We start from the raw sequence: 27,393 nt of genomic DNA, 5'->3' as shown, positions 1-27,393 counted from the left end.
TACCTTGGTTGTTCCCCCGAACTCATAATCTATACTCAATATAGTCCACAATGTTAGTTCACCATTACTTTGGAATCACTCTCGAAAATAATTTTGACAAATGGAAATCATTTACTACTATGCTTCACAGATAAACCATGGATCACATATTCACTCGCAATGTCCTCACACTATGTGAAACATAATTAATTGGATTCACTCACAATGTCTTCACACGAATCCCACATGTTCACAGAGTTGATCTGTTTCACTCACAATCAAACTTACACGACATGTCTCACACATTATCGTTGATCGGATTCACTCACAATCAACTTGACCCAAGATATTCTTTTCACTTATTGGGTCACCCAAAAATTAATAAAGTAATTACCGTAAGTTATCTTGGTCACTTTTTTGTTTTGTTTTATTTGTTTCCCTTTTTTTATACATATATAAAATATATAGGAGTCTTCTCATTACAACCTACCTAAAATATATAGGAGTCTTCTCATTACAACCTACCTAAAATATATAGGAGTCTTCTCATTACAACCTACCTAAAGGATTAGAATATATACTTAAAGACTTCACTAGAAACTGAGTGGGAGTACATGGCATACTCCATCGATATATTTCAAAGGTCAGTTAGGGACAGATAGATTTATCATTGAATCTAAGAAATAATATGGCCTTAGGGTTCCTCTAAGTGAGAAGCATAAGAGACTTTAGTCCAACTTCATAAATTCATTTAGTTAATGTCATGAATGCACGGAGGTGTACTGAAGAGAAATTTAAAAGATTAAGTCAGTTTAGGATACACCTAAGCAAGTTGTTCCATATTGAGGTTGTGTGTGTTGTTAAAATAGATTTGATTCATTATGATGGAAGTCTTTAGACCGCACTCGATAACTTGTAAAATAGCTTTATCTAGAAAGCTCATTGTCAGATAACCATAGTTCATAAGTAAGCTCATTGTCAGATAACCATAGTTCATAAGTAAGCTCTAATTTGACATCACTAGGTGGATCTTCCTCCTCACTTGGGCCTTAAGATATACCCTGATGTTGGATGAGTAGGCAATGGTCTCAATGCATTCTAGCTATAAAATGGCATATAAACTACAGATAAGGTGTTCAAGCGTCTCACGTCCTAGAAAGTTGTAATAAACTCCCTTACTACTACCTAGAATGGACATGGTATGGGTAAAAGTATCTCATGAAGTGATGGGGGTGAGTGCACGATAATGCTCTTTCCTCCATCGCTCATCTGCTTCCTCAGGGGTGTTCTTATTTGATTAGGTCCATTGACTGCATATAGAACACTCGGGTCATCATGCCTTTGCAGCATTACTCCTACCATGGATAGCAGTAATGATGTCCCCATAGCATCAAAAATAGGTTCTACAGTGCCAACAAATATGGGACGATGTAAAGAGCATACGCCGCTCACATGCATGGCAATGCATGTTCACACAAAAATTCTCCCCTAAATATGCATAAAAGTAATAAGAGTGGGTATGGAAAGGTGGCCTGCTAGTCACTCCCTGATAATACCATTCATGATAGTTTGGGTCCAAGATAGGTGCATTTGTGTCACGCTAAGTGAAATCCATTACCTGGTACCTGAAATATCAACAATCACTCTTACAAAAAAAAGTCAATACAATGAGATTGCTCATTCTCTTCTTCTACTGCTATTGTGCTCCTCTCTTATCTCTCTCTTTTTTTTTTTTGCTGTGGGGGTTAGTTTATGTGTATATTTTGTATAAATATATATAGATGTACAATTCCCTTTACATATGGACATGAAGAATTGTCGGGGAGTGGAGATGTTCTGGGGGGTAAAGATTTAAGCCTTATGGAAACGCTCCCCTTCCTACTCAGGTCATCCTTGGGCTTCACGGAGGCTTATGTAAGCTTTCTGTAGCCATCATCTCTAGCTTTTATCCAATTGGGATTCTTGCTTTGGGATACACCTAGTTGTTGATGATATTGAGTAATCGAGGATTAAAGGTGGTAAGAGGCTTTCATAATCACGGATAGGACTTGCAAGTTCCTAGAGAGGTGTTGATGCTATCCATGCTGTCAATTACCTCTCTCCAATATAAACTTGTATAGCAGGTCCAAGGTTTGCTTCTCGACATTGCTGAGTTTTTTACCCATCTTTCCCTTGCCTCCTCTTAGGCTTGGGTCTTCTTTTGAGTGGCCCTTTCCTTGGTTGTAGCTTGTGTCATGAGAAGCACGTAAGGATTCTTTAGTAAAACAGGTCCATAGTATTTTTTATACTTACTACCATTAAGAAAATTGATAGTTCCAACTTTGTCAAGAGTCTCAACACGTATAGTACCATGTGGTGTTCACAAACCCTAAATGGTCCCTTTCTAGTATATTTGAGATTTTTCTTTTCATTACAGACCCCATATATAAGTACAAGATCTCCTACGTCGATCTCTTTATCCTTGAGATTTTGGTCAAACCACTTCTTTCTTCCTCCTTTTCTATCATCGCTATGTTTTACATTGTAATTTATCTTTCTTCTGTACATTGTTCTAAAACAAACGACCAGTTCAATCAATTCATTACCATCAAGATTTTCAGTTATAGCTACCCTTAAGCTAGGGATCATGAACTCCCAAGGCATTATTACCTCAACTCCATACACCATCTTAAATGATGTGCAACCAATTGCAACTTTGTCTGATGTGCAATAGGCCCATAAAGTTTTTATAAGCTCAAACTCCCAGCCGGTGCATCGAGCATTAATAGCCTTTGTCAATATCAAAATAAGAACCTTGTCTGTGCTCTCTACTTGGCCATTTTCTTGTGGGTAATATGGCGTTGACTTGTGGTGTGTGATCATGAATGTGCTAGTGAGATTTTTGATAACATCGTTGAAGAAATGCTTACCTTAATCACTCACTAGCTTAAATGGACATCCAAAGCAGGTAATGATGTTCTCATAGAGAACTTAGCAGTCACCCATGGCATCCGCTTTTTGTGAAGCTCTTGCCTCATCCCATTTGGTTACATAATCTGTGGTAGCAATGATGAAGCGTGCTTGTGTGCCACGTGCAGTAGGATTAATAGGGGCAATCAAATCTAAGACCCACTTTCTTAAGAAGTCCTTAAAAGCAATATTCATAAGTCTTTGTGGAATGTGGTTGGTGCATTGGTTAGACCGAATGACATAACTCTGTAAGCATACACACCATACTCAGTGAAAAAATCTATTTTGGCTTGGTGCTCAGGTGCAATCAAAATTTGATTGTAGCCTACTATCCAGAAAACTATAAGCCTACTTACCCGCAAACTCATTCAAGCATATGTTCTGAACATCGCAAAGGGTAGTGATCCCTACACGTGGCAACATTTACTTTCTTGATATCAACACACACTTTAAGTTTTCCATTATTTTTGGGCATAATCACAATGGGTGACACCCATTCTAGGTGTTGAATCTCATAGATGAATCCACACTCAATAAGTTTATTAATCTCTTCTCCTTAACAATGCTTGCATATTTAGGATTCACTGGAAAGGGTTGTTCTGGACTAGTTTAGCATTTGGGTACCGTGAAGATGGTGTGTTATACCACCTCTATGTGGGAACTCCCTTCATTTCATGGTATGTCCATGCAAAGCAATCCTTATACTTCTTGAGGAGAGAAATGAGTTCAACCTCCTCTTCCTTGGTGAGGTCTTTAGCAAGGTGAATTGGCTTGGAATCTTCACCAGATTCTGCCAAATTTACCTCCTTCCCTTCAGCCAGTAGGTCCATCATAGACTCCGCTCTCCTCACTTGTCATTTATAGGTTCTCATTTTGCATTTTTAAACACTAACTTATGATCCCTTATGGTGTATGATTTGTTATTCTCTCGTTTTGGGCATAAGTCAGATTCTTGTTCTTTCTCTTCCTTAGCTACTTTGATGGCCTTAGCCTTAGCCTTAGCCTTAGCCTCTCATTCATTTTGGGCTAATGTATAGTTTTGGTTCCTTCTTCGAGCCGAACAACTAAGTTTAGGTTAGCTTTAGAGACTTCCACCTGAGCTTTATTAGTTAGGGGTGGTCTACAATACATGACTTTTTGTAACTCTTCTCCCCAATTGTCTATAAATATTCAATGAATGTCTACAGCACACCAATATACTATAGCTACTGGGCGGTGGTTGTTCTTTCTTGCAAAAATGACCTACAAATACTCTTCCCTCAATATGTCCATAAATCAGGTTTCTAGCTAGCCAAACATTAGGCTATTACACTACGTAAGAGGTATTTAAAGTCTCACAAGATAAGAGTTAAGGTAGAATAAGGCTTTGGCCAATGTAGTCCAATTAGTTCTTGTAGTCTCCCAAGTAAACCACTCCTAGTCTAACTCATCCTATATTCTAAAGGGTTCTAATACCATTACTTGGTTATTTTCAATATCTAAGGTTTGCACATACTCTTTAGAGAGCATAACCAACAAGCCCCTCTCATTGTATTGCACTTATACGTTCAAGGGTACTCTAACTAGCCCTTCACTATGCTCAAATAAGGCAAATTTACAAAGCAAATATGGTCATATCAAACTCAAACTTTGTAGAAACTTGTAAAACAGTAAAAAATTCAATTTATATTGAGCAACTTTCGTTTATAATTCTCACTATTTATCCTCCACTCAGCTAGGGAATATGGCCATTTGGAACATATCATAGAGTTAAAATATTGCCAAACACTCATATATAGTCAAACAAATACTTAAATGATGTAGGGTCCTAGTTCAACTCTTTCCCAAATTCCTCACACAAGGAAATAAGAATCCTCCAAGGAATCCTTGAAAATGGTCAATTTGAACTACAACCCTAAGCTAGACTTAGAATATATCCAAGCCCTTTCCCTCAAATATAGATATTCAAAAATAAAAAAATATGTATTTTTAACCATCTCCAAATTCCTTAACCTCTGAGAGATATAAATTTTATAAAAATACCTTCAAATTAATTAAAAATCATTTTATTTACCTTTTGCGCATTTATCTAAGATGTTTTGTCTTAAACTAGACTCTTAAACATTGGGAAACTTTACCCTAATTTTCCAAAATTATCTCAAGTGTTTTACTTATTATCGCTAATTATCTCCATATTTAGTAATTTCTTAAAAACAAGGAAAATCATTGTATATAATTAGTAAACAACATCAAAACTCTCTCACAAATTTTGCTGTTAACAATCAAACACTCCCTCAAGACTAACATTTTTTTCAACCCTAAACTATTTGATTAACTAATTATTTGTGTTAAATTATCAAAACATCCTAATCTTAGAAATTAATTGATAATTAGTAAAATATCCAAAAATAATTTCAAAAAATTAAAATACATTCTAATACCCCAATTCTCAATTCCAAGCTCTTCCCCAGCTCCCTAGGCTTGAGAAACATCCCGGCAACAACACCATTGCATCTCCATAGTATATTAAATTGTCAAATTTTCTGTCAAATACGGTTAAATTATTACCAAAAAGTCCTTAAAAATAAGGATAAATACCCAAAATGATAGAAAACCAAATGAACCTAAAAATCCTAAACTTTGGCTTTAAAAAAGTAAATTTTCTAATTTTAAACCCTACAAATGACTAAAAATAGTTAAAAATTATAATTTTATGCTCTAAAAATGCTAAAATTAGGCCCAAAAGTAGGATTATCATTCCCCCCACACTTAATTGCAAAGAGTCCTTGTGAGCACTTTAGCATGTCTTCATTCAAATTCTATTACTTCGTGCACTCTTCAAAACATCTGCATATAACGAATATCACCAATAACACCATCTTTTGAAAAAAAGAACTTCCACTCATGATAATATTTATACTAATTCAATTTTATAACTACTCTCTTGAAAACCTTTTCACTCATTACACATAGCCCATTATGAAAGCACATTTACCACGCAACCAAGTTTCAATTCTTCTCTATTTGGATAAGGAACATGGAACACGTGGACGGGCAAGGAGCCACTCTCAGGGACTACCTCATAACAAAGGGATACATGAGAGAAATCGCATAAACAGCCTCAAAGCCAGGTCGACAGAGGACAAGTTATATCCTCATCCCCCCTTGAAAGCATGTTTGAAGCCACAATTATAACATGTGTTTGTCTCTATAGCTGCGCAAAAAGGTCATGTTAACCAAAGCAGTTAAATACCCCCCTCTCAATTGCAGGTTCCTTGGAATTGGTTGAAGAAGTTATCTGTAGTAGATAGAGTAAGTGCAGAAAAAGTCCCATCTCGCGAGGTAGGAGCGAGAGGGGTACGACGGAAGATGCGATAGCTCGTCCATAAGGTCATCTTCGTCATGTCTTCAAAGGTTTGGAGCCGCCAAGCAGGCATCCACATGACTCGTTGGTAGTAGCCGAACAACTACTTGAGAGTGGGCCCTTTGTTGATGTCAAAGGCGAGGCCTTGGGCTCCTTCGAATTAATGGTCCCATGTTGGGAAGGACTCCAGCAAAGTGATGTGATGAGGTTGAAGAATTGAATCATGGGCAATCACCACACTGGATTGGGGACCTGGTTATAGTAGGGAATGAATTCGTGGAAGCGCCTGACCATGGATTCTTTAGTACATGGATGCTGTGGTGACAGAGGCGTGAACCATGGGAAGTTGAAATTCAACTTCGGATTTTTATGTTGTTCTTCGTGGAACGTCTTCCAAGCCCACCATCTTCAAATTGGAAGGTAATCAAGGCTGATCCTCAGTGCGCGGGGCGCATTACAGTAGATGTCTGAGATGAAGGGTTTGCTAAGGAAGGGCCGTCCCTCACTAGGCTGGCTGCTCCCCCATGAGATCGAACGTTATGGGACTAGTAGCGGTAGGTGGATGATACTATTCGCCCGTGAGTTCGGGGTCAGTGATCCCACTGCCAAGTTGTGTGCTTGGCATCAAGGTATGGGCAAAGGAAATGGATGTTGAGGCAGTCGATGATGCGGGTGATGGGGTGATGTTGGAGCTGTCAACCGAGCAAGATGGCAATGGCCTACTTGAACTCCATGCAGTCTACAAGATCACGCCAATTCAAAGGTTTTAGTGGAGGATCAACTTCCTCGTGCTCAGAAAGTGGTGTTGGCGAGATCTCCCCTTCTTTGAGTGGTGGGTTAGTGGGTGGCGGAGCCGACAGTGGGGGCGGTGGGGGTGTCGATGATGAAGGGCATGTGGTGAGGTTTGCATTGAGAAAAGGTGCATTCCTAAGCTGAGGGATAGTGAAGGTGGCAAGGGGGGTGTGGGTGATGGGGTGGAGTGGGAAAGTGAAGGGGGGGAGAAGAAGATGGGGAACCAAAAAGGAGAAGAGTGGAGGTGCTTGAGGGGGGTAGTGGGGGTTGTGTGAGGAGGTGCAGACGAGGAGCCTGATGGGGGAGGAGGGGGTGGTTGTGAAGAAGATCGTGGGGATGGAGGAGGTAAGCCGCCCTACCCATCAGCTCCATCATTGTTGTCATCTGGGCCAGGGCCAATTGCAGTGGCAGCCTGAGGATTGTGAGCATAGAAAAAATTGATTGCGGTGGCAGCCTCGGCTTCGCTGTACTCCCATGGAAAGGCGATGTGAGTGTTGTCGAACTGGCATATGCTAGTGGCCTCCATGACTTTGATTTGGATGAAGCAGCGGTGGTAGAGAATGAGTAAGCCAGGCACCAAGTAGGGTGGTAGAGGATCATTGAGAAGGGAGAGGTAAGCATCGTGGATGATGTGCCAGCTAGCTGTGCGGAGGTATTGTAGCGCCTGGCTTGGGATGAGGGGGAGATATGGGAAAGATAAATTGATGAGATTAGATTGGATTGTGGCGATAGGGAAGCCATAGCAAAGTAGTAAACTACAGGCTATGAGGGTGGCTTAAAGGGGGTGGAAGGGGAGTTCAAAGAGATCGTGAGGGTGTGCAACCCCTATAAGAAAAAATGGGGGATGAGAGTTAGGCTATCTATGGGGAGCTTGGATAGAGCATATGTATACTATGGGTGGGAGAGGGACTTCTTATATATTATATATATATATATATATATATATATATATATATATATCATGTTGGAGAAGGTTAAGGGCTCAAAACTGCAGATCGAGAAGCTAATAAGGAGTTTGAGGAGGAACTGCCAAAATGGAGAGTTCTATGGTGGTCTCCATGAGTGCATCCACCTTGTGGTCAAACGAGCTGGATGAAAGAGCCAATGGAGTGGATGGAGGCTAGGCGGCCCGAGCTTCAGCATCTCCAAGCTACTCATGTAGGAAATGGATGGTAGCCTCTGTTAAGTCGCAATGCTTTATAAAATCTGTGGTGGTGTGGTCTAGAGCATCCTCTGCTGTTTGGGCCCCGCTCATGGCCTCTTGATGTAGTCCTTCAATGACTAAGCTCTTTGTGGCTGCTGTGTGGCTTGGTTGACCTATTGCTGGAGCTTAGTAATTTTGCTCTGATAGCCATGCCCAGCTACTCCGTTTGTTGGTCAAAACTTTTTTTGTAGCTCTGATAGCCATGCCCAGCTACTCTGTTTGTTGGTCAAACTTTTTCTGTAGCTCCATGAGCTGTACGTTGGTCTGGTATAACTCCTCAGAAACTGCTCTCTCATAGGCTTTGGCTAATAGCATTTTCCTCTCTGAAAATTGGGCTACTTCTTGCTGTTGGGAGATGCATTCTGTCATCTATTGGATTAGTTCCCGTGCCATGTTGGCAAATCCGTGGGAAAAGTTAGGCACATCTTCATGGGTTGCATGGATGCTCTCTGCGTAATTCTTGTTGGAACTGAAACTGCCTGCACGAGCCCAACGGAGAGTGTTGACTGTATTCTGTGTGTCACTGGGGAAGGAAGGCTTGGCCTGATCATGACAAGGCATCTCTGTGCATCTATCAGGGGGTGGTGTCTCATATAAGCTTCTATTAAGAAAGTCCTACCTCTGGTGCTCCTCTTCCTCTTTTGTGGCCTTCCTTGCAATTTTTGCAGCTGCAGCGCCAGCGAGCTCTTCCTATGTGGGCCTAGGGCTTGGGGATGGCTGAGCCTATTCTGTAGGTGTGGGTTTGTGGTGTGGCCTCTTGGATGGTGGGGAAATGGGAGAGGTGGATGGAGGGTATAAAGAAGAAACAACGGCATCCGGTCTACTCAATTGGATTGCACCTAGCAGCTCTTCCCATCCCACCACATAATAGAGGACCCTGGTGAGTAATGTTGCTGCCACCAGCTTACCTTGGGGGTTTGAGAATACATCATGTAGCTCTCAGAAGAGGTAGTCACACCAATTGACATGTTGCCCTTGGTGCACACAAGCTAAGGTGGTTAAGCTACACCTGCTGAACCTATCAGTCCACCTAGTGCATCTAGCTCATGTTGGCATCATGTCATCTTGGGCGATGTTTCCCCACTCAACTCCATCTTTGTACACACCACGGGTGAGATTAAGGGCATTGCAAGAGCCTCTCATACAAGCCCCATGCTAAGTTGGACTGGATGCTTTCGGCCCTCAATATCCAAGATAACACCAGTGTGTTGATTTGCATCATAAGTTTTGGTGAAGTATAAGGCATTATACAAATCCAACCCCAAGGCTCCATGGAGGGTGGGCAGTCGGCCCAATCCAAGCTGCTCTAACTTCTACACCACTGCTAGGTCAGCTGCAACAACAGCTCCATAGCATGGACCAGTGTAGTAAAGGATCTTGTGCTCAACTTGATTCTTCATCACAGAATGGACAGTGTGTCCATGGACTTGTTTCATTAGTGCTTCACCCGGGTGGGAGAGCTGAGTGGGGTGCTTTGCGTACTCCTCAAAGCGGCCACTTGTAGGCCTCTTGCTCCTCAGAGAAGTGTGGTGGAGCACCAGGGATGAGTCAGAAGCATATTGAGGGCTTGTTGTGAGGGTAAGAGCTTGGGGAAAAAAAATTGCAATAGTTTGGCTAGGCTGAGAGTGAAAAATGAGGAAATGGAAAGAGGGGGCCCATATTTATAACCCTATGAGGAAGACACGATCGTGGCAAGTTCAAGGAACATGTGTGCTACTGTAAGCATACGGGCGTACGAAGTCAGACAATGAGTCGTTGGCAAGAGGAGCGAATGGCCACGGGCTTGCAGAACTGGTTGGAATAGCCGAGGGCTTTTGAATAGAGAGTCGCCCCATGGCCGTGGCAATGTGCGAGAGAGGGAACGACCGTTCCAAATTGGGAATGTCCATGGCAATCCAAACTTTGAGAAGGGAACGGCCGTGTGAAACTTGGAATGGCCACAGGCTTTGTGCTTTGTGGCTGATGAAGGAACGGCCATGCACTTAGGATTTGAGAAAGGAACGGCCGTGAGAAAAAAAAATTTGTGCACCCTATAATAGATTTTGTACATAGAGGCTATGTCCGGGAGCAGCCCATTGCGGGTTTTTTACCGACCGCATGCCGAGTTTGCCAAAGAGAGGAATCTATGCCAAAGAGAGGAATCTATGCCAATTAGGTAATGGCAAAGAAGGGGGTGGCACTTCCTGAAGAGATTCTGATGAGGTTTGCACAGAAGTAGCTAGGACTGAGGGGGTTAATGGAAGTGTTGCGGTCCTGTCGAGCCTTGTTGAGAAATGTGGTGCCAAAGAGCACAAGAAAAATATAGAGTGAGTGTGAGAAGCCACATCACCAAGTGAGAATTATCCCACATGCAAGAGAAAGGCCATGTTGTACTCTCCTCATATAAAAGGAGGACGTTTCAAGCAGTGGAATACAAGCACAACATCTCAAGTCTTTTTATGAGTACATGTTTCCATCATGTAACCTAACTGAACTTGAGTCTAAACTTAATTAGCACACACTCATCACAATGAGTCTTGCTCATTTTTATCCACCTTAGATTATTGTTGTCATTAGTTATAAGATTAGTTTATGATTAGGTAAATGTCTTGTTATTAGGAAGTTGTTTAGGAGAGCCCGATCAATAATTTCAACATGGTATCAGCGCTTACATCTTGCTGCTTTTCTCAATTTAAGTTTAGCTTAGCAAGTGATTAGTATATTTGATTAGAGCTTCATTAGTGAGATTAGTAATTAAGTAGAGTTTCCCTATTCCCATTCATTGTAGTGTACTCTTCTTATCCAAGTACGTAGGAGCTCTAGTGTATGTAAAGTAGTCATCACTATGTGGTAGTAAGAAACTCACGGGAAAGAAAATAGTAGAGACACATCAAACTGTGGCCTATAGAGAGTAACAAAACAAGAAAGGTTCTAGAAACTTAGACAACATTCACGTAGCAGTATAGCAAAAATGTAGAGTTGAGAGAAGCTGAAGCCACATACAAAGCGAGAGAGCTAGCAACAAGAATAGTTCAAGTAGTTGCATCAAATACCAACCCCTTTTATTGTCAAAGCAAGCAGTAGGCAACTAGCATCGCCAGATGCAAACAGCTCGTCACATTGCGCCAGTAGGCAGCGCAACATAATAGAGCGGATGAAGCAAGTAAGAGCACAATAACCAACAAAGCAAAATAGATAAGGAATCGAGCAGGCTGCCACCATTACCAATTGTCCCAGTAGAGTAGAAGAGCAATGGAAGAAGAAGTAAAGCATAGTACAATGAGCAGTGTTGCCGCCATCACCAACCTGCAAGAAGAAGCAGTAGCGCAACACCACTAACACGAAGGAATAAAGAAAAAAAATTAAAGAGATAAGGTTCTCTTTTTTTGTTGGTGTAACAGAGCCCTCTATAAGGCTAGTTCACATCGGAAAGCATTTTTGTGCTTCACACATTGTTATGCTACATCTTCATCAAAAAAAGATGAATTTCTACAACAATGTCATCATCATCAAGGAAATTTTCACCAAATCCTTTGTGTTTGACCATGAGTCAAAAGTGCTTGTAATCAGCGAGGACGACTGAATGAGCACGTTAGTGTGTGTGAAAGAGAAGAGTACAACCTTGGTAAAAACGTTGCAACCAAATGAGTATGCAAGCATAAGTATGCACAAACAAAGCATAATTTACAACAAAAATGAAAGTAACAAGAAAAGCTACAATGAAGAAGAAAGAGGAGCCGCAAAAGTCTCGCATCAAAAATTCATCTCACTACCAATCTCTTAAACAAAAATTTGTTGTGGAAAAAAAACCTACTTCCTAAAAAAAGTGCTTGATCTAGCCTCTGGGACCGATGATGTACCCAATCTAGAAATTCACCCCTCTTGTCTTTACAAAAAAAGTGTGATGTAATTAGTCTCTGAGGCCATATGATGCACTCAAGCTGAAATTCATAGCCAAAGTAGCATAAAGGCTAAATAAAGTAGCCTAGCACAAGGGGAGAGAGAGGAAGAGTGGAAGTCTAAAAATTGTACCCAATCTACCATTAAGGGGGGGAAGTGCCAAATTAGCACATGGGCCAAAGTTTCTCATAGCACATAGGGAAATATAGAAAGTAAAGTCAAACAAGACTTTGTAACTGACATCCAACCACCTTGAGTAGCCCAAAGATTTGGCACCAAGGGGGTGTTGAGAAATGTGGTGCCAAAGAGCACAAGGAAAATATAGAGTGAGAGTGAGAAGCCACATCACCAAGTGAGAATTATCCCACATGAAAGAGAAAGGCCATGTTGTACTCTCTATAATTTCAACAAGCCTCTGAAGGACAGGTGGAGGCATATCTATAAGGAAGTTTGTTAGCAGTATCTTGGGGGTGGCTGTGTCATATAGGACTTTCTGCTTCCCTTTGTCTTGAGTAATCTTAACTACAATGTTGCCTTGGGTGACTGTGGTGTGACACGAGGTAGGAGCTTAGGTTGGAGAGGTTTGGGGATCCGTATGGTATGATTTCCTTCATAGTAATGTTGGGCACGGAGAAGAGATTTTGGGATCCATTGAAGGATTGAGTACGTGGGTTTAGGGTTCGGTCAAGGGTCATAACGCCTAGGAGAGAGTATAGGTTTGTCTCGATCTTGTACCCTGTAGGCTTGAGGTTAGCGAATGGGGGACCTACACTAGGGATTGAGAAACTCTGGATGCCTGTTGGTGAGGGGGATGGTGGGACCTTTTGGGGATCCACAATGGAGATGCTCCCTCATAGTAGCCTTGTCCTGTAAGAAGTTGCTTGGGCACCCAGTGGTGAGATATCAGACCTTGTGGAGATTTGTTAGTGTGGTTAGCAATGTTTGTTTGGTTAGTGTGATGTGGTAGGGCAGCTTTGTGACTTGGTCATGTGAGAGCACGCTGCCACTGTGTGTGTGGTGGTGTGGGTGCAAGAAGTGTTGATGTGGATGGCATGTTGAGCGGCCTCTTTTTTGGGGGAATGGAGTGATAAGGGTTCAGTATTGGGGTACTTGTGGGTGGTGCAAATGAGAGTTCTGGCATGGGGAAGTAATGGGAACTGGCTCTTCATCTGTCATTAGAATGGTAACGTGGCCAGAAGCCAATTGTAGGGTGATCGTCCGTGCATCCCAATCGATGTTGCATCTGTTATGGCCCATCCATTCCCTACCGAGGAGGATCTCTTCATGCATAGTTCTTGTAGGCATCACATAAAACTTCCCTTCCAAGGGATTATTTCCAATGTGGAACAAAAGTGTAATTGTGCCAATGCAATGAATATGTTGTGAGGCAACTTAGTGACAACGACAGGTGTTTCTTTCAATGTGGGTTCCTCAAGGGAACGCCATGTTTCATGGGACAGTAAATTGTAACTAGCCCCTGTATCAACAAGAGCTAATTTTTGGACAAAGCTAGTTGGTGTGGTCATTCCTAACCATGACCGAGATGGCTTCACCTCCCAGTCTTCTTCTTCTAAGTCAACTATTTGGGCCATGTTGACCATGATATGCTTTTGCCTCAGTTTGGCTTGCCTCACTTTGGCCTCTTCTTACGCAGTTTTTTTCATATTCTCATGGTCTTGTTTTCATTCTTTTTTAAATCACGGATGGCTTACAAGGTGGCCTCGGTGAGAGGGCCATAGTAGCATTTAAGGTTTGCTACCATTGAAGTAAGCAGCCATCTCAACACCATCAAGTGTTTTAATACGCACAGCGCTGTGTGTGGTGTGATCTTAGAGAGTAGGAAAGGTCCTAAGCCCCTGAGCTTGAGCTTTTTCTTGTGCATTTTGGTGCCGAATAAGAGGACCATGTCACCCTCATTCATTTGTTTATCCTTGAGCTGATCATCAAACCATTGTTTACACCTGAGCTTTTCTACAATCATGTTATAGACTACAAAGAGGCGGGTTTCATTAAGCTTTTCAAGTTCGAATAGGCGACAACTTAAGGCATTTTTGGTGAGTTTTTGTGCATTGCAACATGTAGACTCAGGACTAAGAAGTCCATGGGCATGACCACTTCAGTATCGTAGGTTAAAGTGAAAGGGGTAGCATTCGTTGCTACTTTTTACGAAGTTCTATAGGCCCAAAGTGCAATTGGCAACTTTTGTTCCCAATCGTTTGTGGCTAGCCTTCACTCTTTTGGTGAGAATGGCACACAGGGTTTTGTTTGTGCTTTTGTCTTGGCCATTCGCTTGAGGATAGTAAGGGGACAACTTCCTGTAGGTGACAAGGAAATCTTGCAAGAGGAATTTGATTACCTTGTTGATGAAATGCGTTCCATTGTCGCTGACAAGCTTGAGAGGACAACCAAAGCGTGTGATTATCGACTCATAGAGAAATTTGGCAAGTGATCGAGCATCAGCTTTGCGGATTGCGCAAGTTTCTACCCATTTGGTGCAGTAGTCTTCTGTAGCAATTATATATCTGGCTTGAGTGTATTTGTCTGCCAAACTAATGGGTCCTACGAAGTCTATGCCCCATTTTTCAAATGGTTGTAAGTACACGATGGCATTTAGGGACATGTGATCCTTGAAACGAGGGATTGCTACGCCTTGGCATCATTCATCACATCATTTGACATACTCAGCAGTGTCCGCCATTAAAGTGGGCACCATAACCTAATTGTGAGAACCTTATGAGCAGTGATATCTACTACAAAGTGCACTGCCAACATAGGTAGAGTAAGCCTGTTCTAGGAGGAAGACATACTCGTCTTCTCTAAGTCATCTTAGGATTTTGTCTTTTCCCTGCTTATAAAGTTGACCCGCGATAAGCTGGTAAGGAGACGCCTTTTTTTATTAAATGATGGGCACGGTCCTTGTTGAAGAGAGGATCAACTGGTAAGCCATTGGCTAAGAAGTGAGCCACTTCTTTGCTTCATTCAAGAATTAAGCAAAGTTGGAATAGGGCAGTGTCTGGTAAATCATCGTCTACTCCCACTGGTTGTTTGCCATTGGGGATCCTTGACATGTGAAACATGCTAAGAGCCTTTCCTCACCGTAATGGGTGAAATTAAACTCAAGCAAGATAAGAAACCACTTGGTGATTCTGCCTATCATCATACAGGGCTTATTGACCAGGTGTACTAGAGGGCTTGGCAAGTTTACTTAACCTTGGCTAGACTGTCATATGAGGTCCCAGGTTGCCTACTATTACACCTTTGAGCCAAATCATATTGAACAAAGCGGTCGGCCATTTGTTGAAAGGTCTTAAAGAGTGCTTGGGAACCTGTCGTGTTTCTTTGGCTTTAGTACTTTCCTCATCAATTAGCCTTTTGGCTTCTTTTTCTATGAGTGCTAACTTTTTGTTGCCTTGCATACAGAGTGGCAAAGCTTTTCAGGGACTGGTTCTGGTTAAATGGGTTCAATTGGCTATGGGACAGTAGTGTGGACCAAAAGAGAGCTATTTTTGCAAACTCTTTTTGCCATATTTTGTTGAAATGCTCATGTGCTTCCACGACACCCACATATTTCAACCAATGGGTTTCATAGTTGTCTCGGCATACCGCTCTGGCCTAAGGAATCCTTCGGGCCTATGATTCTTATGGGAGCGTGTACTCCTTGATGGCTTAGCTCAAACAATTTGTTCAAGCTCTTGCGTGGCTATATTGGGCAAATATGCTAAACTAAGTATATATAATGATGTAAGCTCTTGCCCATCTGTTGTGGAAAATCTTGTACCAATTTTTTCTAGGCAAGATGTCTAGGGAGCGAGGATATGCATCTAGTTCTTAGAGCTTCCAGCTCTGGAAGTGGTGCACGATCCTCACTCTCCTAGTGTTTTATGGCATGTATGGCAAAGATGGACTTCAGTAGTTCATGTAGCTGTGATTGATCCCTCTGCAAATGGTATTATGGGGTGTACTTTCCACATGCATAGATTGATCTTGAAGTTAAGATCTTCTCTCCAAATGTAGATGTGGTTAGTATCCTCATCATGGATCATCTTGGATTCTTGCACAAAGGGTCTGCCCAAAGATGCAGTCATATGAAACTAGCTGACGTCCAAAATTCATCACCACAAAAGTGTGGCAGTAGGTGGTTCCCATAATCTTAATTTTAAGATCCCTTAGTAGACCAGCGGGTCTAGCAATGGCTCCATCAACAACGAGTTTAATCCAAGGTAGGAGCTCCCCATTTTTCCCAACATTGCTTAGTCACACTGCTCACTCTCTGGCTCTCCTCCATCCAGGATTGCAGTAACTTGGTGGCCATCGAAAGTTATCAGAGCAAGGTCGCATTAAGTTCATCACCATAAAGTATTGTTCAAGCTTGTTCACTCGAACGGTAGGAGTCCCTTTTACCTAAGAGGTATGTGGAATTTTTCTTCCTCAGATTCATCAGAGCTATCAGGCTCCATGGTTTCTTGCATGCCTGCCCAAAGACATCCCTCCATCTAGTCTTTCAGGTCATTCCATAGGCTTGGGCTACCTTGGAGCAAGGTGCCAATAGGGATTTGAACTTAAGAAGAGAGGAAAGAAGAGAGACCTACAATGTCTCTTGGAATGGAGGTTATCCTTTGAAGAAGGTCAGGTCTGCTTTGTCTCAAGCTTTTTGAGGTGTATGGGATGGGAACATGGATTTCTGCATTGGTTCCCCTGTGATGTTCATCTCCCAAGTCTCTAAGATATTCCGCCACACTCTTTCTGTTGGGGGTAGCTTCTTCTTCTGTTAACTCTTGCAGGAGTGATTGTTTTGGAAGCTCGCAAGGATAAACCTGAGCATCATGTGTAGGTCTCTGGTCTGAGATAGACGGGCATGGTTCAAGGTAGGCAGTAGGAGGATCAGCTTCCAACTGAGCTTGGCACTCACGAACTAACTCTTGGGTGGCTAGGAGCCTTTCTTTATCCTCAATAGGATTTGGATATTCCATAAGCTTTTTGGGTAGCTGACAGGTGTAAATGGGTTCTTGGGCAGCGGCACGTAGCATATCTTCTTCTTGAGATGAAGAAGTCAAAGGATGAGTTGTTGTGCCAGAGTCAGAATTGCTTTTGCTAATCACTCGGCTTTCTCCTTTCCCAACCTTGGTGGCTTTCTTTCGTGAGCGCCGAGTTACTCAGGCTTGTTCAGGGGATCTTGCTTGGTCCTAGTTTTGAGAGGTTGATGCCCCTACAGCAGCATGTGCTGCAGCCCTTTGCCTATTTCATAGCCTGGTTACTGCATTGAGGGGAATTGCTTGAATGAAACCATTTCTAACACTTAGTAGGTTAAGGTTGGTGCTAGGATTAGCTTCATGAGCCATTCTAGTTTTTCCTGGTCTTAGCGGGAAGTCTTGTACATATGATCGATACCACATCCAATGCACAATGGAGTCATGGGTGGGACCACCTGCCCCGCAGGGGCACTTGCCATTCTATTCCAGTTGGGACACTCAACCACTTGGTGAAGTCCACCACAATCATAACACTGTATGGGCAGTCTTCTCGTTGTTTGATTCATATCCCTAGCCCTGCGATATTGGGACTGCTAAGTACACAAGGTACATCTGATCACCATCCATGACATAGTGACTGAGAAATTGTGAGGGTAGGCTCATGGGTTGAATGAGTCTACCACCCTCGAGCTAGGTATGGCTCTCTAGTCTGGTAGCTGGGTCTAGGTTTGTGATGGCTCTCGCTCTAGTGCCCGCTTCCACTCTAGGGTCTAGAGAAGGAGTCTCTTGAGTTTGATACATATCTCTCACTCTAGGTTGCGGTTCTACGGACCGTGTGTTTCCCATGATAAAATTGCGAAGCCTTGATGCAAGGCTTTACTGATTGAGAGATAGAAGCAGGTTCCTGGATAGATGGTCTGTCCATACACTGTGGTTCGGGCTCTCTTGCCATATGGTCTGGAGTCCCTCATCCACTAATGGGGAGGTCCTCGCTCTCTCTAGTACTATCAAAGACAAGCACCATTTCACTCCACGCGGTATTTACCGATGGGTCCGATCTGATTTACGAAGGGGCATCTAGAGCTCACTTCGTTGAAGAGGTGCATGGGAATATAGAAGTACTGTGTAGAGCCCTTTGAGAAAAGATTTTTTTATTATAAAAGGAACGGCTCTACACTTGTGAGTGAACGAGCGTTCGCTCCTCAGTGAGAGAAGGAACGGACGTTCACTTCTCGAGACTGGCACGGCGTGCGCTTCGAGGAAATCGACATGGAACAGGCATTCACTTCAGGTGAGGAAGGGAACATACTTTTGGAATGAGATTGCAAGATGGAATGGGCGTTCGCTTTAGGGTAGGAAGCAATGGGCATTCGGGATGAAACGAATTGGAACGGGCGTTCGCTTCAGGGTAGGAAGCAATGGGTGTTCGGGATGAAACGAATTGGAACGGGCGTGGTAAACTGATTGGCATGGGCATTCGCTCTCTCAGAGGAGAAGGAATGGACATGCGAGTTTATGGGTTGTGTAGAATGGACATGGCAAGTTGCAAAAGGGAACTTGAATGGGCGTTCGCTCTAGGATAAGGAGGGAATGGATGTGGCAAGACTTGGAACAGACGTGCGCTTTGGAGGGTACGACCATGGCACTGTCAGGCAGGGAATTTTCAAATTTGACTGGCCCTATGGCTGCAAGTCTGACAGCCACTCTGACAATACAAAATTCTCCTAGTTTAAATGCACTTCAATGCACATGAGGTCTAATTAAATGCAATTAAACTAATTTTAATGCTCTTGGCAAATTTAGGCAGCAAATCTACCACATTTGGATTGCAGGCAAAAAGAACGGGCATGCCAGAGTTGAAACGGATATTCCCTAAACTTGCCATGGATGTGTGCTTCTCAAAGAAGCCTAGCAAAATGCAATTTCACCGGGAACCTCTCCAATTAGCAGCAGCTGATTCAGGCACCTTCTTTGATGTTTTTGTTTTTACAAGGAGTTAGAGCTAGTCTCTAGATACTTAATGATACCTACAATGCATGGTTTAAGCTAATGGATTGAGATTAATTGAATGATTAAATAAAAATGCAAACATGAAGAAAAAACACAAAAATTGAAAATTGCTTGAATGTCGAACTAGCTCTATGTACATCAATTCCTTATGACCGGCATTACACAAGCTGTAAGCTCAGTCATCCCATGTCTCTTTTACAATTAGCACTTAGCAGCACGGTTACAAAAAAGATGAATTACAAAGGAGGTATAGTAGCCACGCAAAAGGTCATGTTAACCAGAATGGTTAACAACCGGACACCTTATTCTTGCACAACTAATCCCACGTCATCAAGATCCCATGGTGAAGCGTAGTCATACTCACAAGTAAGAGATATACATACCACATTTTCTTAGATTTAAATACATATAAGATTTTTATATTAACACAAGTTCTTTAAATAACCAAAGTGGGTATAAAAGAGGTGAAGGGTTTGAATACTTACAAACGATGCATAATAAGATGGCCTCTTGCCGCCCAAACCAAGGTGGAAAGTCCTTGTTTTACTTGTGGCATCCGGGCTACTTCTATTTGTTGCGTAAATGCCTTGGGATTATCTTGATACATCTTCTGTGCCTTCTTCCAACTGAGTTGAAACAACTAGCTGGCTTTGGTTCATCACACTTTATGGCATTAGTAATTTGTGACTTCTTATGGCTCTCAAGCATCTTTTGTTCATTAAATTGTAAGAATTTGTGTTGTACATGAAACTCTATCTTCAATACACTCAAAATATACTCCTTTTTGGAATTATCTAGTACTCGCCAATCAATACCCTAAATATGAGTTGGAGGTTTACTAATAGGTGATGTATCCATGCTATCACCTAGTTCCTTTTGTGATCCTCAAAATGATGCTCCCATCCGATCTCCTTACGTGATGGTAAGGAAGGTGAGTGGGATTGTATAGTGATGGAGGATTATCCAATTATGATGGTGCAAAAACAGAGATTGATTGGGTACAATTGCTTAAGGAACCTGATGAGGATCTATTGCTAGCCCTAAATAACCCCCACCCCAACCTCCCCCCCTCACCCCCAAATCGACGAGAAGAGCCAAATATCATGTCACCCAAGGAGGTCCCATGATGTCATGGAGTAGGTACATGAGAAGAAGGGGGAGTGAGAGAATCGCAGAACCAGCTCCAGATGGCCCAATGCCTAGTGAGAATAGGCGCTGGAGTTTATAACCTAGGGGTAGCACCACCCATGGAAGTACCACTAGTAGTAGGAGTAGGATTAACTATAGTAGGGATCAAGGGTGGAGCAAAGATGTTCCTCACACTCTATCATAGAAGTGTGATAGACATGCGTCCTAACTACTATGAGAGCCACTCCAAGTTAGGATCATCTTGATGAGACGGCCATTGAACGTTGAGTTGGTTCTAAAGTACTTTTGCCAGGATGCTTTCCACGGCCAAATAGTTATATCATATAACAAACATCTAAAAGTAAAATGAATATAAGAATATAATTCCATATGAATGTATGAACAAAAGAGATTTATACATGCATACATAGAGCCATACATAGAGCTATAAGCGGTATGTATGCATACACAGCTCTATGTATGCATACATAGATCTATCTATGCATAGAGATCATTCATAAAGCTCTATGCGTAGAGCAATGTATAGAGAAATGCATAGAACTATACATAGAGCTACAAGAGCTATGTTGCATACATAGAGCCACAAAGCTCTATGTATGCATACATAGCTCTATGTATGTATAAACAGAGATATTATACATGCATCCATAGAGCTCATGTATAAAGCTCTCTAAATAGAGCAACACATAAAGCAATGCATAGAGAAATGCATAGAGCTATACAAAGGGCTATGCATTTATACATAGCTATAGCCTTGTAGCTCCATGTATGCTATATGCCTTCTTGTAGCTCTATGTGTAAGATCCCTCCCAAGCCATGTAATGATTCTCTTTTAATATAGGTTTTAAGAAGAAAGAGAGTGCACTTCAAGTGAGACTATAAGGCTAGAAACGTTAAGAAAGTGATAGAGTAAAAATATTAGTTCCAAAAATCTGAAAGAAATAAGAAGATAAGAATAGATATATTAAGAGATAAATATCTCCAAAAATAGAATTTTGAATTTAGGTGATAGGAGGTCATATTTAGAGTACTTTTACATATTTAGAGTCCATGCATAAAATATGAAAAAGCAACATGTTTCTAAAGATAGCGCGTTTGCGGCTAGCCATATACACACGTTTTTTTCCTATTGTACTCGCGCTAGCTTGTGGATTAGATGCCTGCCGGTTCTTTTGACTGGCTACATGACCATATTCTAAGTTTTTATCAGAGAGTTATGGCTGAAATAATTTGTTGGTTCTGTCAAGGTCTCTACACAGGGAAACTGTAAGAAGGTAGCCTCAAGGTGATTCTAGACCTTGAGATGCATATATATATATATCTTCATTCTCACTTGTGCATACGCTTAGATACTGGTGGATTCCTCACACACATCATTTTCAGCAAGAGTTGTTGTAATTACATGGAGTTAAGGTAAAATTTACTGCTTCATCTTATTTACGCATTATTTTGTTGACTTTGCATTAAAACTATTCTCTAATTGACTAAATACTCTCATATTAACTTCCTTATGTGAATTAGTGATTGAATAATCTTAATTTCTGAAATCGTTTAAAAAATTAACATTTCTTTTTAATTTTCCACTCTTTTATGCATGAAATTGTGTAAATTTCACTCCAAATTACTCTATAATTAGTAAAAAGCTTAGGAAATTATGAATAAATCAAGTTAAGCTAAATTTTGCATGAAATCATAGAATTTGATTTAATCCCACTCTAATTCATTTTATTGCACTCTTAATCATGCATTTTTGGCCCGAATTATATAAATTTAACTTAGAAAATTAAGCATGCTTTAGATTAATCACATCTTTGCATAAATTCTAAAAATTTAATAGATAAACGTCATCGCCACGTCGAGTATGAGGGAACTAGGGACCCACTTAGTAGTCCTCACCAAGCAGGTGAGTGATATTGAGAGTTCTAGACTCCTCCAGGAATAATTGCTACCACAGGAACCATGTCGCCTATGTTGGTTGCGAGGATTTCTTGGGAGTATGTGAATAATGTAATGAGCAAGTGATAATGTTATGAAATTGTTTGAAGATCCATTTGTTTTCAATTGTTTTGGAAGAACTGTCTTAAATAATCAGTGACGGGAAATAATTAAAGAACCTATTTTTATATGTTTCACAGTGTGGTAGGACCTAATTAGATAACAAAAATGATTGGGTGCATAAGTGGAAAGTGGGTGGATGGATGCCCCGATGGCAACATCCTATGGATGGGTGGACTCGGTGAGTCGGGTAACTTTCTAACATAATTATTATTTATGATCTGTAATAGAATAGCACCCAAACAAGTCCATTTGAGGAGAATGAGCTAGTGGCCATACCTCATAAAGAAAAGAGCGAAAAGGGATTAGCTTCCACATGAACCAAGTGTGAACTTGTTCCATCCTCGATCACGCACATTGAGTGTCGTTTGATCGGAGGAATAGCTTCCTAGTAGAATAATTACGTTTGCCCTGTGAGATAGAGTTAGGTCCTTTTGTTTGCTCATATCCTCATATGTCCAAGAGATCAAGGTGTCGTTAGTTGAAGACAAAGGAGACTTAGCTTCCTATCAAAAGGTTCCCCTTGAGCTAGCTAGGGCGGGGACCTTACACTATGTATGCATGCATAGTTCTAGGTATGCATGTATAGAGCTATTATACATGCATACATAGAGCTACAAGGCTCTACGTAGAGCTATGCAAGCTACACATAGAGTTATTACACATGCATACATAGAGCTACAAGGATCTACGTAGAGTTATGCATACATAGAGCTACAAGGCTCTACGTAGAGCTATGCAAGCTACACATAGAGTTATTACACATGCATACATAGAGCTACAAGGATCTACATAGAGTTATTACACATGCATACATAGAGCTACAAGGATCTACGTAGAGTTATGCAGGCTATACATGGAGATATTATACATACATACATATAGCTATGCATGATATACAGAGCGCTATTATGCATGCATACATAGAGCTATAAGGATCTATGTATGCATGCATGTTGAGTTATCAAGCTCATGCCACTAGCATGGTTGGGTAAGATTATGGTTGATATGCTACCATTGAATGATAGATTAGTGACAACCATATTTGGATGAGTAGAGTATGGCATAGTTACAATGTCAGCTCATATAGTTGCGTTCACACTATGGACCACCCATCATATGTTATAGTAGGAGAGTACTTTCCCTTATAGTATATACTATTATCTCTTTAGTTTGTGGTTGTATAGAAGAGAAAAAAATTAAGCCATCCATCTCTCTCTTATGTCTTGCTCTTACTCTTATGCATGTATGTCTTTCTTGCCAAGGAACTCAAGCTCCCCTTCTTTCTCTTTATAGTAGCAAAGCTTCGGTTTGTGTGAGAGCTAAACATGAAAGGAAGAGGAAAGAATAAGGCAAAGAATGGGTAAGGGTATTTCCATGTCTTTTCCTCTTTGATTTTGGAGAAACACCTTTGGTAGATGTGAGAGATACAAGTAGATAGGGAAGTCACTATCTCATATATTGAAGCATCCTCCTCAGTGAAGAAAGAAAACTAGTGTGAAGTCAACTAAGCTATTGCACGTTTTAGTGCAATTCGGGCATGTTTTGGGTCCCATTTTGGCTTTGCAAGATTTTTGTAGACACTCTGTGAAAGTTTGATTTTGACTCTATATGCCAAATTTTTGGTCAAAGAAAAAAATATAATAAAAATTTGATTACAAGGTAGTCTATACAAATAATCTAAGTGTTACAAGTGTTGGTGAATGTATGTGTATAGAGTGTGTATGTGACTACTTCATATATAGTGGCATTATAACAGGTTTACAATATCATTATGTTGGAGATTATATGTTTGCTAGTGCAAGTGCAAGAGTTTTTTGAAAGCACCATATGGTAAGTTGTTGTTGCAGGTAATCATGTCTGATAGTCTATCCCAGATTGTGAGTGAGAAGCTGGATAACCACCATAACTACCAAGCATGGAACTTCAAGATGACCAATTCCCTTATTGGAAAAGGATATTAGGAGTTCATCGTAGGGTGATGAAAAGTAGCCAAAAAATCCCACTCCTTTTCATCACAGGGTGATGAGCCAGAGATTGGTGAAAAAAATCCCACCCCTCAGCAAGTGCAGGCATATAAAGCATCACATGAAAGAGCTAGAAAGGTGATGTATTAGTTATCTATTAGTGTGATAGATTCTACAATTATTCATATACAAGATGCACAAATGTCTAAGGAGGCTGAGGACACCTTGGTCTTTGAAGATGTATAGCATAAACACCCAACTCGGAAGATGCAACTAAAAGCAGGAGCTATATCATGTGACCAGAGGGAAGCTAAGTATAAATAATTACTTAGTGAAGGTTAAAGGCTTTACAGATGCCCTTGATTCTCTTGGATCACCTATCTATAATGATGATATAGTGTTGGTGACCTTAAATGATCTTGGCAAAGAATATAGCCACCAGTTTTGGATCTCTATTGGAGTTCAAGAGAACTTTCCTGATTTTTCATAATTGATTTCTTTCCTCATCTGTGAAGAGATGAATATTAAGGGAGGTTCATCCTCTAGAAGTACAAATAAAAAAACGTTCTCCTTGGATACGATTAGAGATAGATTATCATCTAGAGGCCGAGGTGGATGCTATTTTGGAAATCAAAACCAATAGTAGCAGCAACAAGAAAATCAATCTCATATAGGTGGAAGAGGCCACTCTAGAGATAAGGGGAGCTAGAGAGGCTGAGGTAGTTGGCAAAGAAATCAGAGTGCAAATAGCATAGTGTACTATTACCATGGCAAACTAAGGCACATTGTAAAGGAATGCTATAAAAAGCAGAATGATGTCAAAAGTGAAAAGTTATAGCAAGGTAACTATGTATCATCAAGTAAACAAGGTGGTGATGATAGAAGTGGACGTTGTTTGTGGTGATGCAACACATGCTCAATTTCACAACATGAGACATGTCAGGATTAGAAGATATTTGGTATGTGGACTCTGGTGCCTCTAACCACATGACAAGTCATGGTGACTGGTTTAGAGATATGAAAAAAATAGAAAAACCAAGATATGTGGAAATAGATAATGATACTGCGTATCCCATTGTGCATGTTGGTAAAACGCCATTGCCTATGTAGGATGACAAAATAAAGTACTTGGCAGATGTACTTCATGTTCCAAATATTATGAAGAACCTGGTTTTTGTAAGACAGATGATTGAGTAGGGTCTACAAGTGAGGTTTAATTCTCAGGTATGTTTTATAAAAGACTTTAAAAATTAGTGCTGCTTGGTTGCAAAGGGTAATATATATAGAAGGATGTTTACTTTGGATGTGAACATGCCTAAGGCGAAGGCGGGGCCATGTTTATGCATAGGACAAGTGTCATTGTGAATATTGACATATGACACAAGTGCATTGGTCATATGAATATACAAAGGTGGTGGTGGCTAAAGTCTATGCATGCCCAAAATATTATTGCAGGTTTGCCAAAGTTTAAAGTTGATGGTATACATAAGCATGGTAAGTAAGCCAAACATGCTTTCTTGTATGAAAATCACATGAGTGCAAGGCCATTGAATGCTATACACTTAGATGTATGGGGACCGACTAAGGCTTTAAGAATTATAGGTTGTAGGTATTATATGTTACATTCATTGATGAGACCATACTAGGAAAGTGTGGGTTTATTTCATGAAGGAGAAAAGCGAGGTGTTTGCTCACTTTTAAAAATTTAAAGCCTTGGTTGAGAAGGAAAAAGGTATGCAAACAAAATACCTGAGATCAGATGGTGGGAGAGAGTATTTCTCCAATGAGTTTAGTGATTTCTTGAGAAAGTAGAGAATCAAGAGACAATTCACATATACAAGTATACTCCACAACAGAATGGTGTTGTAGGAAGAAAAAATAGGCACATGAAGTGAAACCTACCTTGATGAGTCTAAAAAGAATATGCTATATTATTTTTGGGCAAAAAAAAACAGCAAAACAATTGCTATGAACAAGACCCCATTGTAGTTGTTTATGATATGACGCCTGAACAGAAGTTTACAAGCATAAAACTAGATGTGTCTCACGTGAAAATGTTTGGTTATATTGCATATGTGTATGTTCTTGATGAAATGAGAACAAAGTTGGATCCAAAGGTAGAGAATTTCATCTCATTAGTTCTCCATTAGTTATGCTTTGGAGCAAAAAGGTTATACACAATATAACCCTACCACTTATAAGATGTGAGTAAGCAGAGATGTTGTCTTTGATGAGTAGCTAGTATGCACTAGTGGAGTCAACAAAATATATAGATATAAGAAATAATGATGTCCTACATGTAGAGCAGCAATCACAGATGCTTAGAGAACTTGGAGATAGTGGATCCAATGTTAGTCTACGGTTAGGTAGGTTGAGATATGATGGATCTATAGCTCATCATTATGCTTACATGGTTAAAGAAATACATGAGTTGGAGGCCATTTATTTTGAGAAAGCAATTATTTTGGAAATAAAAATGAAAAGTTGCCATGAATGAGGAGATGGCAGCATTGGATGCAAATACAACATGGGAGTTAGTGCCTTTGCCTAAGGAAAAGAAGGCAAATGGATGTAAGTGGGTGTATAAGGTCAAGCATAACTTACATGGATCATTTAGCGGATATAAGGTAAGATTAATTGCCAATGGGTTATGCGCAGACCTATGGCATTGACTATGTATGCTTGCAGAATAGCTTCCGTATTCATGCCACTGGCATGAGGTTATAGCTTTTGTACTTCTGCCCCACTGGCGTGGTTGGTGAGATTTAGTTGATATACTGTACATGGATGACATGCTATATGACAGCTATATTTGGATTACTAGAGTAAGGTGTAATTATAGTATTAGCTCATATAGTCAGATTCCCAACCAACTACTATATGTTATAGTAAGATAATAATTTTCCTTAAAGTATGTTCTCTTATCTCTTTAGTTTATAGTTGTAGAGAATATTAAAAAATTTAGCCATCTATTTCTCTCTTATGTGTGCGTGTTTTTCTTACAAGGAATTGAATATCTCTATTTCTCCTGCATTCTCTTTAATGTATAGCTCTATGCATTTCTCGATGTATTGCTTTATGCATTTCTCTATGCAT

This window comes from Cibotium barometz, chromosome 18 (assembly GCF_041138505.1).
Source record: "Cibotium barometz isolate CiBa-2024 chromosome 18, ASM4113850v1, whole genome shotgun sequence".
NCBI lineage: Eukaryota > Viridiplantae > Streptophyta > Polypodiopsida > Cyatheales > Cibotiaceae > Cibotium > Cibotium barometz.
Note: the sequence above shows the minus strand (reverse complement) of the source record.